Source organism: Triturus cristatus, chromosome 9 (assembly GCF_964204655.1).
Source record: "Triturus cristatus chromosome 9, aTriCri1.1, whole genome shotgun sequence".
NCBI classification, from domain to species: Eukaryota; Metazoa; Chordata; class Amphibia; order Caudata; family Salamandridae; genus Triturus; species Triturus cristatus.
Genome location: NC_140592.1, coordinates 523,546,526 through 523,559,643, shown reverse-complemented (window position 1 = coordinate 523,559,643; position 13,118 = coordinate 523,546,526). Strand labels below are relative to the sequence as shown.

At 43.2% G+C, this 13,118-nt stretch overlaps 1 protein-coding gene across 2 annotated transcripts in view; it reads right to left on the bottom strand.

Annotated features, from left to right (window-relative positions):
• The window catches only part of LOC146798232 (endothelial PAS domain-containing protein 1-like), a 522,541-nt gene that overhangs the window by 49,006 nt on the left and 460,417 nt on the right, over positions 1-13,118 (bottom strand). The gene's annotated exons all lie outside the window — the stretch shown is intronic.

Sequence of the window (13,118 nt, the reverse complement as noted above, 5' to 3'; positions counted from 1 at the left end):
TCGGGACTATTTTCCTCTGTCACAAGTAGCTCTTGTTCTAGAAAAGGTTGGAGACCTCTGCACTATGCTCTAATTGGGGATGAGTGTGCCCTGCCGAATTTCTGTATCAGGCTTCTATGCCTCTGACTGCCTCATTGTACATGCTGCGTAGACCTGCAATGCGCATACATGGCGGCAGCATTACTTGCCTTGCTCCTGGACCGCCGTCTCGTTTCATCTCTTCTGTTCCTGCTTGAAACAGGAAGCATAAACAGGCTGCCCCAGCCAATCACAATGCTGCAATGCAGCGTTGGGATTGTTCTGAGCACCGTGGTTCTGCGCTCAGACGGGGACTATGAGCCTGTGCATGTTCCTCATCAGGCTATGCATTACAGCCTGGTGGGGAACATGCAAAGTGTGCATGACTGTTTAACAGGGCCAGCACGGCTGGCCAAGCAGTCATGCCCTCTTAAGTGCCCACCACTCCTCGTCTTGCTGGCTGTGACACAGCCAAGCGCCGCCTGTAAACCGGAAAAATAAAATGATAAGAATATAGTGTTATTATAATTTTCTTTTTCTTTTATCCACTGCTCAAAATGCAGTGGGGAAACCCTCCTCCTGCTGCTGCCCTTACCTCCCCTCGACCCTGGCTTGGCATGATCACAGAGATGCAGCACCAACACTAAACTGAATCAAGTCAAGTCACTCTCTTTGATCAGCACACCTCTGGCAAAGAATTTGTATCTACACACCGATCAACTGACTGGACACGCTGCAATTTGAGTGACAAAAAAATTAATTGCAAGAAAGATGGCAACAGTAACACATTTGTGTTCATTTAACACCTGATTAGAGACAATTTGGCAGTACTGCCTAACTGCTGGCTTCAAATTGCACCTGGTCCCTGCAACCTCAATCTCACAACACCTTCCTGCATATTCTAATACCTGTATTGGGCCTGCCTTCTGTGCAACTCACAGGCCAAAGAGTCCGTATTCTTGCCCTGCCCCTAGGCATTGGAAAATGCCAATATGCTTTTCATACTTACACAAGGAACTCTGAAGCAGCAGAATAAATAATTTAAAGATCTATTTCACTGGAACTGAAAGCCCCGATCTGCAGTGAGCTCTAAGATCTGTGGAGGAGGTGCATTAACCCATTGACTGTCATACTAAGAGTAGAACCTGTTATCTGCAAATCACACATATCAGCTTATGTGGTGCACTAACGTCCTGATAGATACCATTAGAATTCACATTTGCAACATACAGACAGATCTTTGCAGAAAGTGAATTAATCTATTTACGGATTCTACCAAAACACCATGGGTAGTGGAAGTGAGGTCATGCACTCTTTGGCTAGATTATGTCAAAGGAATGGATTTCATAACACCTTTGACCTTGCTGATGTCACAGGGCATCATATGATGTTCTACATCACTGATGTGAAAGTAATTACCAGACCTTTATAAATTGCAAAGAGATGGTAAGGCAGATCAAACTGATTTTGTTACTAACCTTGTCTTAAGTATTGTGTGTTCACAGCATTCCACAGGGCACAGACATCATAGATTCAATAGCAGTCTCTGAAATATTTATATTCAACCACCATATCTTCAGGTGAAGGTGTGGATTCTTGTTGAGCTTTAGGGCATTTACTTCAGTTGTCATATTGAGATACCATTCGGCCTACTGCCTGAAAAAGACTGCTCTTTCAATGCCACCCCAGGACGTTTCATTTCTGAGGCAGTTGAGCTGTTAAAAACCTCACTCTGCTTCAATAATAACAAAAATGCGATTGTGAGTACTTATTCAGGAGTCCAGGGGCAAGCGGTCAGATGATGTCAATCCAAGGCCTGGTGTCCTAATACTTAACCTTACTACTAATCCCAAAACTGAGTGCCAAGTACACTCCTTTAGCACTTGAGGGTAGTGAAGTTGAGCAGTTCAAGGCTTACTCAGGTGAGTGGTGGTTACAGACTCAGGACTCAATAAACCAATACAGGTCAATAACACAATGTCCAGCCACTGCTTATCTGTGAGAAAGAAACAATATTTTTCCTAATCACAGGCAATATAATACTGCACATAATCTTTCAGAAGAAGAAACTAAGTTGAGCATTACTAATCTGTGTTACTATGGGACTCATCTTAGGCTGCTCAGATTGGTCAACTTTGTAAGATACTCTTTGTGTCACAATTCTCAATTGGCCTCAGGGGTTCCCCTTTGTTACAAACGTGGGATGTGGGTAGTTCTTGGAGGGTGACCAGCTCTCCCCTTGCTGGTAGCATGAGTTTTGTTTCCCCTTTTGAGTTCTCTTAGGTTGCGCAGTACTGTTCATTGTCAATTCTATTGCTGAGTACGTGCAAGCAGCACCTGCGATTCTCTAGCGTTTCAGCTGGACTGCGCTACTCAATGTGGTGTGCAATGCACCTTCCACGGAGCACGTGCAACAGGACCCACACACTGGTTCAGCCTACTGGGGCATGAGTGGCATCTATGGCAAGGTGTTTCAGGTGAGCAGAGTCTCCACATTCACTAACTGAGTGGGCTGTGGTGGAAGGGCACTCTTCACAGCTCAGTGGATCTTGCAGCTTTGAATCTTCCTTGGGCCCGAACACAAAACCCAGCACTAAACTAGATAGTTTCCCACTCCTGAAGAGTGCTTAAATCCTCATGCAGGCATCTCCACTAATGCCATTCTCCTCTGTTACTCTACTCTTTTGTGGGAGTGCAGAATGTGGTCAGGTTTCATTTTGCATCTTGTGGCTTTGTTATACTTAGCTATTGCAACAGAACGCGAACGTCTGGAGTTCCTCAATACCCTGTCTCCACAGGAGAAAAAAGTCTGTTCGCGCTGCAGATAAACTTTGGGTTACTCCTGGGCCTCACCATCACAGAATGGTGCAGGGTTCTCCATGGTGTGCCATGGACATCTTCACTCGTTCTGCCTTTGCTCTGTTGCAGTCGCTCTTCTGAGCAGCATCGCCCTCGTGCAAGGTTACTCCCATTGGTTCTCCTCAGAAGTTTGCTGCTCTTTCCCTCAAAGCAGGGTCTGGTCAACCTCTCCTAGCAGTCTTGATCAAAGATGCCAGGTTTCTACTTTTGAACCTAGCAGCAAGAGTTGGTGGTCAACAGTCTAATACTAGAGAGCAGAGAGTTTCTTCTTGCAATGGGTGTGGAGACCTTGTTTTCCCATATACAAATCTGAACAAACTGGATAGATGTTTCTGCCCCATATCTATACCAAAGTTGCTGACAGTATTTGTGCATTCCAACAATTAGCACTGAGACCGGTTCTGGGCCTTTTGCTTATTCCACTCATACTAGTTCTACCAGGGTTTTTGTCACAAGGTGCTAACGGGGAGGTGGGTTACAGCTATGAGCAGTGCTTAATTTGAGCCGGAGCTTTCAGGTGCTGAGCACCGGCACTTAATTGGTTTCCTGTGCTCGGCACCGGCACTGGCACCTATTGTCAACACCACACTTAGGGCAGTCTGCCACAAGGTGGTGCTGCTCATGTAATTTAGAGATGAGAAGTATCACAGTTATTTAGGAAAACAATATACATTATAAAATTACTAACACCTTCCTCCCCAGCCATTTCTTTAGCTTTGGGGACCTGGAACTATCTGAACTGTCGCATTTTCATGCGAGAGAGATGATTAGTAGTTGTTTTGGCAGCGATGATAAGGGTGATGTGTGGTGCAAGCTGCAGTGGCCTCCTGGTCAGAGCCCCGGCACTTAATATTTTACAAATTAAGCACTGGCTATGAGTCTTCTGTCAGGAGAGATGCACAACAAGGGTATAAAAGAGAGGAGGCCTGTCTCACTTATCTAGCTTTTAAACTGTGGAGGATAAGAAGGTATCTCTTTCAATGAACAACAGACCAGGAAGGGGCAGGGAAACTCCTTAAGCCACAAAGGGGGCCATCTGTTACCTTTTGCTCAAACCCCAATATCTGATCTACTTTAAAGAATCCCCAGAATGCTGCGAGGAGCCCTGCAATTCACATCTGCCGCCAGGGCTCTCACCAACCTTTCATCGTAGATACCACTTGGATGTAGTACATACAAAATGTTTTCAAGTGCGGGTCTGGCCTTCCGTGACACATGCAGTGCATACATGCATTCCTTAGATGCATACAAAGGTATTCACACATGAGACATCAATGTCCTACATGAATGGGTGAAGGAAAGGTTGCAGGGCACTGGCAGACAAATGTAAGAATGTTTAGAGGCCAGCAGAAGACTCTGCTTGGCATGAATAGGTAAACAGGTCTGTCTTGCCACTATAAATAGTACTGCTGCGACCACTGTCAGTCATCTACAGCCCTGACATTAGTTGGTGAGGTTGGGTGCACCTGGTGTGTCCCTCCAAACCACAGAGCCCGGATCTGGGTTTTCATCTATGTCCAAATGCCTCCAGTACTCATGCACGATCCTGTAGTGTCCTGAGGGGGGTGATCAAATGTGTAAAGGTTGCAAGGATTAACTTGAGGAAGGTGACACACACTTCCAAGAGCCAGCCATGCAGAGTAACTTTTCGCAACCCACCAGCAACGCATTACGTTTTTAGGAAATTGCTCTCATGTTACAAAGATCTTACAGGATTTGGCCGTGTATACTGACGTTCCATACTTCACTTTAAATATAAATACGGCTGACGAGCCCAGACACAAGATGTCAGCAATATCACCAAGTCACTATAGATAGATCATGTTATATATAATTTATTGGCAGGCCGCTTGCACAGTAGAGGTACTGCTTGGATAACCAATAAAAATACACTCATACTGCTGATGGCTGAGCTGTTTTTTCTCACAGAACCTATTGTCAGGCCTACGATTCCCCACGTAATTGAAACAACCCTTACCTACTTCAACACTGCAGCCAAAGGTTCCAATGACAAACATACACTTAGGGCGGTGAAGTCATTCTGATTTATGGGAATATTTGTTTGTGTTCATTTAATTTAATTATAATGCGGATGGGACCTGACCTCAGCACTTAACAGTACAAATGCATTTGAGCAAAACCCCATGATGATATGAGACTGGACAAAGATAAGAAGCACAAATACATTTTAAGCGCAAAATTACCCTTCAAACCTCAACAGAACCATAGAATCACATTTCGGTGTGAAACCAAATTTAGGTGCAAAACCATACTAAGGTGTGACATCAGATGGAATATGGAAACAATTTCAATACCACAATTCACAATTAAGAGGAAAACGACTTTTAAGTGCAAAATCACATTTAGGTGCCAAATCAAGCTTAGTTGTAAACTACATTTAGGTAAAAAAATTCCCCCTAGGTGCAATCTCAAAAGAAAGGTAAAAATGTTGGCCCAGATTCTAAAATCTGTCATGGAACGCAGCGCAGCCCTCAAAGAGGCTGTTACACGGAGAGAGCAGGACAGTGCCATATTCATCGAGATATGCACTCTCCTCCCCTCTCCCTAGCACCAGTGCTGATTTCAGCTGCTGTGCGCCAGGCACACACCTTAGCGCCATGGTGCTAGGGGGCATACCTGAGTCTAGCATAGGTTTTGTACAGGAAGGATATCCTTCCTGTACCATATAGTATGCCTAGGCACACTTCAAATCTTTTCCTACTTTGTATGTGCGCTGCACAGTGCAGCACGCATGCAAAGTCAGAAAATAAAGGAGAAATGAAAAACTTCTCCTTTTAACACGTGCTTTACAGCTGTATTAATTTGGGGCGCTAAACCCTGTCTATTAATGTTAGTAGATAAGGGTTACCGTCAAAAAGCATGGGTGGTTGCATGGGAATGCCCATGTACCACACATTTAACACCCCCTTGATGCAAACTAATGCAGAGCAGCATTTTGAGGTGCTTTCTGTGACTTTTCCATACAAACCAACGCTAATACCAATTACCTTTGGTTTGTTAATCCCCAAAAAGGTTTAGCGTCAGGTTTGCATTACAAAAGTAACGCTAACCTGACGCCAAACCTTTGTGAATCTGTGCTGTTGTGTTTCTGAGGTCAGCTGTTTGAAAAGCTTGCATTAACTTGCAGATATCTTAAGGCAATGTATGCAATGAAGATGTCAAAAAGAAGTGCACAGACCCCTTTAGCGCAGTGCAGAAAACAACATTATGATAAGGCGCTTGAAGTTACATCAGCTTCCATTTCACCGCTCTTGATGTGCTGTATCTGTTGTTTTTTTACATTATGCCCTGGGGAGGGGGAAGCATCATTTCTGTGTGCACGTCTTTGACATATTACGTGAATTATGGCGCAATGCCCTGATAGTTCCCCAGAAACTTTTTCGAGAATGCAGATATTGTATGGTTTGAGAATGTCTTGCTCTCATATATGTGTTTTTGTATGACAACATTCACCAGGGTGTAAACTGCTGCACCAAGCTGTGCAGGAAACATTGGGGCTGACGCGAGAACACACACACGTACACACTGACTGGTGTGGGAGTGGCGACGAGCGGCCCACACCCCATTTATTTATACTTTCTGGCCAAGCCCGGTCAAGGGTGTGGGATGTAATTACCTGATGGCATACTGGCTGAGTGGTACACTATACACAAAATCCTTCCCCAAGTTGGCTGACAAGCTCTACCTCGCTCTGCATGGGATTGAGGTGGGTGAAGAGGGAAAATAGAAAGATATGGAGAACAACAAAGACGAAACCTCAGAAGTCCCCACGTGTGTGTTCATGCATTTAGTCTCTCAATAACTAGCTGGGAGCTGGGTTGGGCCAGAGGTGGTATCGCTGGCTTCTCTCATTTTTTCCGCCTGGCTCTCCTGGGTTGTCAGCCACCTCACTCCCCATGGGGGTTAGTCGGCCATTTGGTGATGGGGCTTTCTGCAGCTATCCTTCGCCCTCCGGTGTGACATCGCTGGATTTGTCACGGTGGGGTGTTCTTTGCCCACCTGAGTGGTCCAACCAGTTATCTTCGGGGCTCCTTCGACAGGGACTGTGGCAGAGTCAGTGGCCTGTGTCTTTTTGAACCAAGACACATTTTGGACTACCCGCTTGCCCCACCGGGTGGCAGTGGTCATGATCCCTTGGATCTTTTTAACCTGCAAAGCATTTCTCTCAAAGGGTGTTCTGAATTTCCACCCAGGGTGGCAATCTCTTATAGACACTCATTCCCACACACTACTGGTTGGGATGTAAGCCCTTCAGTCCCTGTTGGCCCATTCATTTGTTGCTTTCCATTTCTTCTGGGCAGCCACTGCATCTAATGGGGTGAGCTGTCAGGCAGCACTGAGCGGAATACTGGCCCAAGCAGGCCCATGAATCAGAAGATCAAGGGAAGCGGACGTGGTGGTGCTGTGAGGGGTGTAAAGGTACGCTCATAGGAACTGGTGCATGTAGTTCTCTGGGTCATTTCCATACACCAATGTGCATAGCCTTGTTAGGTTGCGCATGAAATGCTCGGCTTCCCCATTTCCCCACTAGCCTGAAGCCACTGCGGTATAACTTTTTTGTGCTGGCTCCCTGGGCCATTCACATTTATTTTAAACTTTTGTTCATGGAACAGTGGGCCATTGTCCGTTTTGATTTCTGCCAGGAGGCCAAACAGGACAGAGACCTTTGCCTCGATTGGTTGTACTCTAGGGAAGGCAGTTGATTGGGTCGACTGTACAACTGGGTCACTAGTAGTGGCTGTCTCTGATAACAACCGTCCTCCGCCCACATTAAGACCTGTGAAGTGCTCGGGTGCGGCTGTGTGTGCGCCGGGAAGCTGCCTCATCCCGGACTGCCACACACGGGGGGGGGGGGGGGGGGGCTGAAGCCCTGTGAGTCCAATGGGAGTTGCGCGCCTGACGTCAAATCACATGCCTACGTTACACCAAAACACGGCATTAGATATAGCGGATAGGGTAAAGGAATTTCCGTGAACAACCACCGGAGGGCAGCAAACCCAAGTAATTATAATTTAATGGCCCTAAACGCAAGGTTAGTCAAGTTCAGGAAGAACATTGTTTTCACAGGAACAGACACTTTCCGGCAGAGCTACGTGTATGAAAATATTCATGAGGAATGTGAACCTGGTTATTATCTCCTGTCCAACTGGAATATCTGACTTGTGAAATTAGGTTTACTGGTAATGGTTTCATTAGCCCCTCATTGGTTCTGCTCGTCTGCGAAATAAAAGATTCTAAACCATCTTTGATGCTATCATGATTTATTATGAACAGCAATTACTTAATTGCCTTTTTTTACAAACCTCAAACCAATCTGAAACCTTGGCAACTATGTACCCAGCAGCAGCGCTTCAGAACTGCTGGGGAGATTTTAAGGCCCCTTTTAGACCATTGGGTTTCAGAAAAGAGGATAGTTTCTTTAATGAATTTCCTTGCCTTTGTCCACTCACAAAGTGCCACTTAAATTGCCACACTTAATTCCCTGTATTACTTTCTAGTAAAGCGCTCTAGCAGCAAACCAGGACTTCCTGTCTGGGTCATAATGGTATAATCAATATATTTTCAATGTTAAAAAGGGTGATAGAAATTACTGTTTTTTAAAATGGACGGGTCCAGGAGGTAGCGGTGCCCCGGCAGGGGTGCATACATGAGTGCTAGAACACCCGAGGGAGAAATAGGGCCCCCTCTTACAAGGTGCAAATTGGAGCTGTGCTTCTGTAGAGCCACAGACACTTTAAACATGCCAATTTCACAGTGGAATACCTTGCTGAATCAGTTTACATTGATTTAAGGCTGAAAAGAAATGATTATGAGTAAAATAAAGTGCTGCAATAATGCCTCTAAATTTCCATTTTTGTGCCGCTAAATTTCCATTTTTGTGCCGCTAAATTTGCAAATCAATGCTGCAATATCCTGGGGGTCTGTTTAGTGGTGCATCTCAGGGACTGGCTGTGAGGCCTGGCCTGTGGCTAGGTGCTGCATCCAAAACACCATAGGCTGTGTGCATGGTCTTTAGTGCTGATCAGTGGGCGTTTGTCCCAGGGCCTAGCCAATCCTGCCTTCCAAGCAAAGCCAGGCACTCATTTTAGTGTTTGGCTTTGCTTGTGCTTTTTTTTTTTACACTGCCTGAAAGTCATGAGTCGAAAGCCACTCATGGGTCAGGCACAAAATGGTGGTCAAATCAACTAATTAAAATGGCTGCTGTTGAGCTTGTGAGTATGCTTCGAAGCGCGAGTTGCATGCTGTTTTTGGCTGTTTTTTTCTCGGGAGTGGCTTGTATTTTCCACGTGTCTGGATACCCCTGACCACTGCCCAAATTACTTTTTCTATTTGGGAAACTCATGAGTCTACGCCGACTTGAATGTTTCAAGATGGCAGAAATTCTTTTTAGCCTTATTCCAATTAATTACAGTTTGTAAAAACTTTAAATTGCGATTGACATGATTCACAAGTCGTGACTCACAAGTTAAAATGACAGGTATACACAAGTGTTAACTCTAAATTCTATTTGGCAGCTCTTTAAAATGAGATGCTAAAGCCTGAAGGACTAGTGGATGGATTTACATTAAAACAAAATGAGCATTGGCAATGCCAATAGGTCTGGCTTACGAAACAAAGTTCCTTTTGTGTCATTAATGGGTTTAGACACTCGGTAAGTCATCATACATTCACTCTGCCACTCATCGTTGCACTTATTCATCCATTCAACTATCCACTGCAGCATTCACCATCTGATGCAACCAGAATAACACAAACTCAACAACATATGCAAAAATAATAAAAACAAAATTAATAAATGAATACAAGGAGGAGAAGGAAAACATGCTGTTATCAAAATATGCTTGCAATAATTAAACTAAACATAGCAGCAAGTGTCAGACTTGCAGAAGTATTGCAAATAATCCATTGTTGTTTTACTGTTCCAGTTTTGCAGGAACATTCAGAACCAACAGGGTGACCATCCTGGCATAGTAAAACAATGACACATTGTGGACAACAGCATTCTATTGTGCTCTCCAGGTTTAGAGGAAATAACCATGTGGAATGTGGCGCACTGTAGATAAAATGAGCTGCAAGCAAGTGACCTGTTAGCACTGCCTGGAGAGATGTAGTATTCTATCAAGGAACATTAGAATCAAATAAATGAAAGAGTAACTCTAAAAGGAGAAAATTGAAAACTTAAGGACAGCCCTGACTTAGAATCACACTCATTTTCAGGTCGATGTAGATGGGTGATCAGAAAGGGCAAGAGAGCCAGTGACTGATGTGGACTGAGCGATTATCCCACAAGATATGCTGTCATGGAAGGAAGCAGAATGTAAATGACACTCTGACAGACCAGTGGCAGAATAGAGATGACCCCAAATCCCTATGTATCTATATGGAGATATACTCATATACATGTATGTATGTATTATTTAATTATTTTATTATGACAAGATCCTAGCAGACATACTAGCAACAACTGTTACAGTGCAAATCTTCTCTCCCCCAAGGTTCGTCAGAGGCTGTAACAACACCAAAATCCTTCCCCATAAAAGTAATCTGTGACACTCTAAAAAATACCTATTTGTAGGCTTTAGTGCAGAAAAATAACAACCCACCTTTAACTGTCTATTGACTTTAACATATGCTTTTCACAATCATTATGTCAGACATGCAGTGTTTATCATACCTTTTCATAATAAAAAGATCAGACCTAGGCATCACAAATATGTTTTCCTCATGAACCAATCAGGCCTCACGCAGTTATCATTAGCTGGTCACCACAACCAGCTGAGGCCTGCACTGAGCTTAAGCTTTTCCATAAGGCAACCATCAGGCATAGTCATAAAATTACACAGTATACAAAATTACTGTTGGCAAAGCAAAGTACTATCTCTCCTAAGATAGCCTAACAAGGATTCTCACAGTGCAAATCTTCGATGTCGACGGTTTGTAAGTGGGGGTAACCAGCACCAAAACCCTCCCACTTAATAAAATACAAATCTGTAGGTTTTAATGCAGAGTAATATCACTCTATCCTTAAATGACTGTGGAATTTAACACATGCTTTTCACAATCAATATGTTTGGCCTACTGCCTTTATCATTGGCTTATCACCGTAACTAAGTCAGACCTGCTGTGCTAGCCATACGCCTTCCCAAAGACAACCATAAGGCCTACATAATAAAATGGCGATTATCTACAAAATACTGGTGTCAAAACAAAATAAAATCCCTACTAATGGTGAAAGACTACTCCCAGGGTGGATTCCCAACATCAAAATATTGCCTACTATTGAGATCTATGTGATTACATGTAACCAAATACCTTTCTACAGCCTGTAATAATCCACTGTTAGAGGTATATTGGCTTTCCCATATGATTTTCACATATGTAAGCCAGGCCTAGTGCCTTAGTAATAACATTTCATAATAAACAGGCCAAACCTATGGCATCTGGCATGATATTTTCCTGCACACCAATCAAGCCTATAGCTGTTATCATTGGCTTGTCGCCATAATCAACTCAGGCCTACTCTACTGAGTGTAGGATAGGCCACAAGGCAACCATTAACATACTAGTGTATGCAAAATAACAGTTGGCAAAGCAAAATACCATGTCTCCTTACACGACTTATCAAGTATTCTCACAGTGCTCTTCTTCTTTACACATGGTTTGTTAGAGGGGGTAACCAACATCAAAACCCTTGCCTACCAAGGTAATCTATGAGAATTCATATAACAAAAACCTAACTGCGGGCTTTAAGTCACAGTAATAATTTATACTTATATGCCTATTGACTTTCACATAGGCTTTTCACAATCAATATGCCAGGTCTTCCTCAATTGTAACTTTTCATAATCAACAATCAGGCCTATAGCCTTTATCATTTGCTTGTCACTATAACAAACTTAAGACTACTGTACTGAACATAAACTTTGCACAAGGCAACCATATGGCGTACAGTCATAAAAGTACAAATGTATACAAAATGACAGTTGGCAAAGAATGACAGTTGGCAAAGCAACATAGTATCTCTCCTAAGAGAGCCTAAAAATGATAATTGTAGTGCATATCTTCTAGCCTCATGGTTTGTTTAAATGGATCACCCAACACCAAATCTCTTGCCTACTACGACGGTAATCTGTGAATTTCCATCTAACACAATACCTGCCTACAGGTTACATAACATAATATCTTGCTAATGCCCATGGTTTGTTTAGGTGGTTTACCAACACCAAAAACCCTTGCCTGCTATGGCACTCTGTGAGATTGCAAGTAACAAAATACCTGTGGATAGCCTGTGCCGTAATGTGATAACAACCAACTGTTAAACGCTTACTGGCTTCAACTAAGGCTTTTCACAGTTAATAAGACAGACCTACTGCCTTTGTCATAACATTTCATAATAAGCAGACCAGACTTATGGCTTTGAACATTATGTTTGTAAGTGCACCAATCGAGCCTATTGCTTGTCACAATAACCATCTCAGGCCTACAGTTTGAAAGTAAACCTTACCACAAAGCAACCATCAGGCAAATAGTCATTAAATTAGAAATTATAAAACTTACAGTTTAGCTAAGCAAAATGCTATCTCTCCTAAGAGTGCTGCCAAGGATTCTCAAACCTTCAATATCTACTGTTTGTCACACAGGGTAGCCAACACCAAAACCATTGCATATTACCACAATCTGTGAGATTTCATGTAGCAAAAAACCTATCTGTAGCCTTTAATATAGAGTAATGATAATCTACACTTCAATGCCTATTGACTTTAACATATGCTTTTAACAGTAAATATGTCAGGATTAGTGCCTTTATCATAATATTTCAAAATAAACAGATTAAGTCTATAGCCATGATCATTGTCTTGCCGCCAACACCAGCTCAGTCCTGCTGTACCAAGTATAAGCTTTGCCACAAGCCAAAAAGTGAAATACAAGAAGTCTTTTAAGTGGAAGCACACAACTTTGGCTCAATCAATTACTGTACTCAGGTGAACCATCATGTGGGCAGAGTAGTACTCCGAGAGCTAGCTATTTATTATATACTGTCAAGGAACAGTTACATTGTCAAGCTAGACCAAAAAATCCACATAGATTAATGCAGCCCTGGGAATCCCATACTGCTCTTAAACACATAACTGCACTCTGAAGTCTAAAGGTAATGATGGAAGGGGAGTGGATCTGTGTTTCTGCCAGATAAAAACTATCACAGTAAACTATCTAATTAT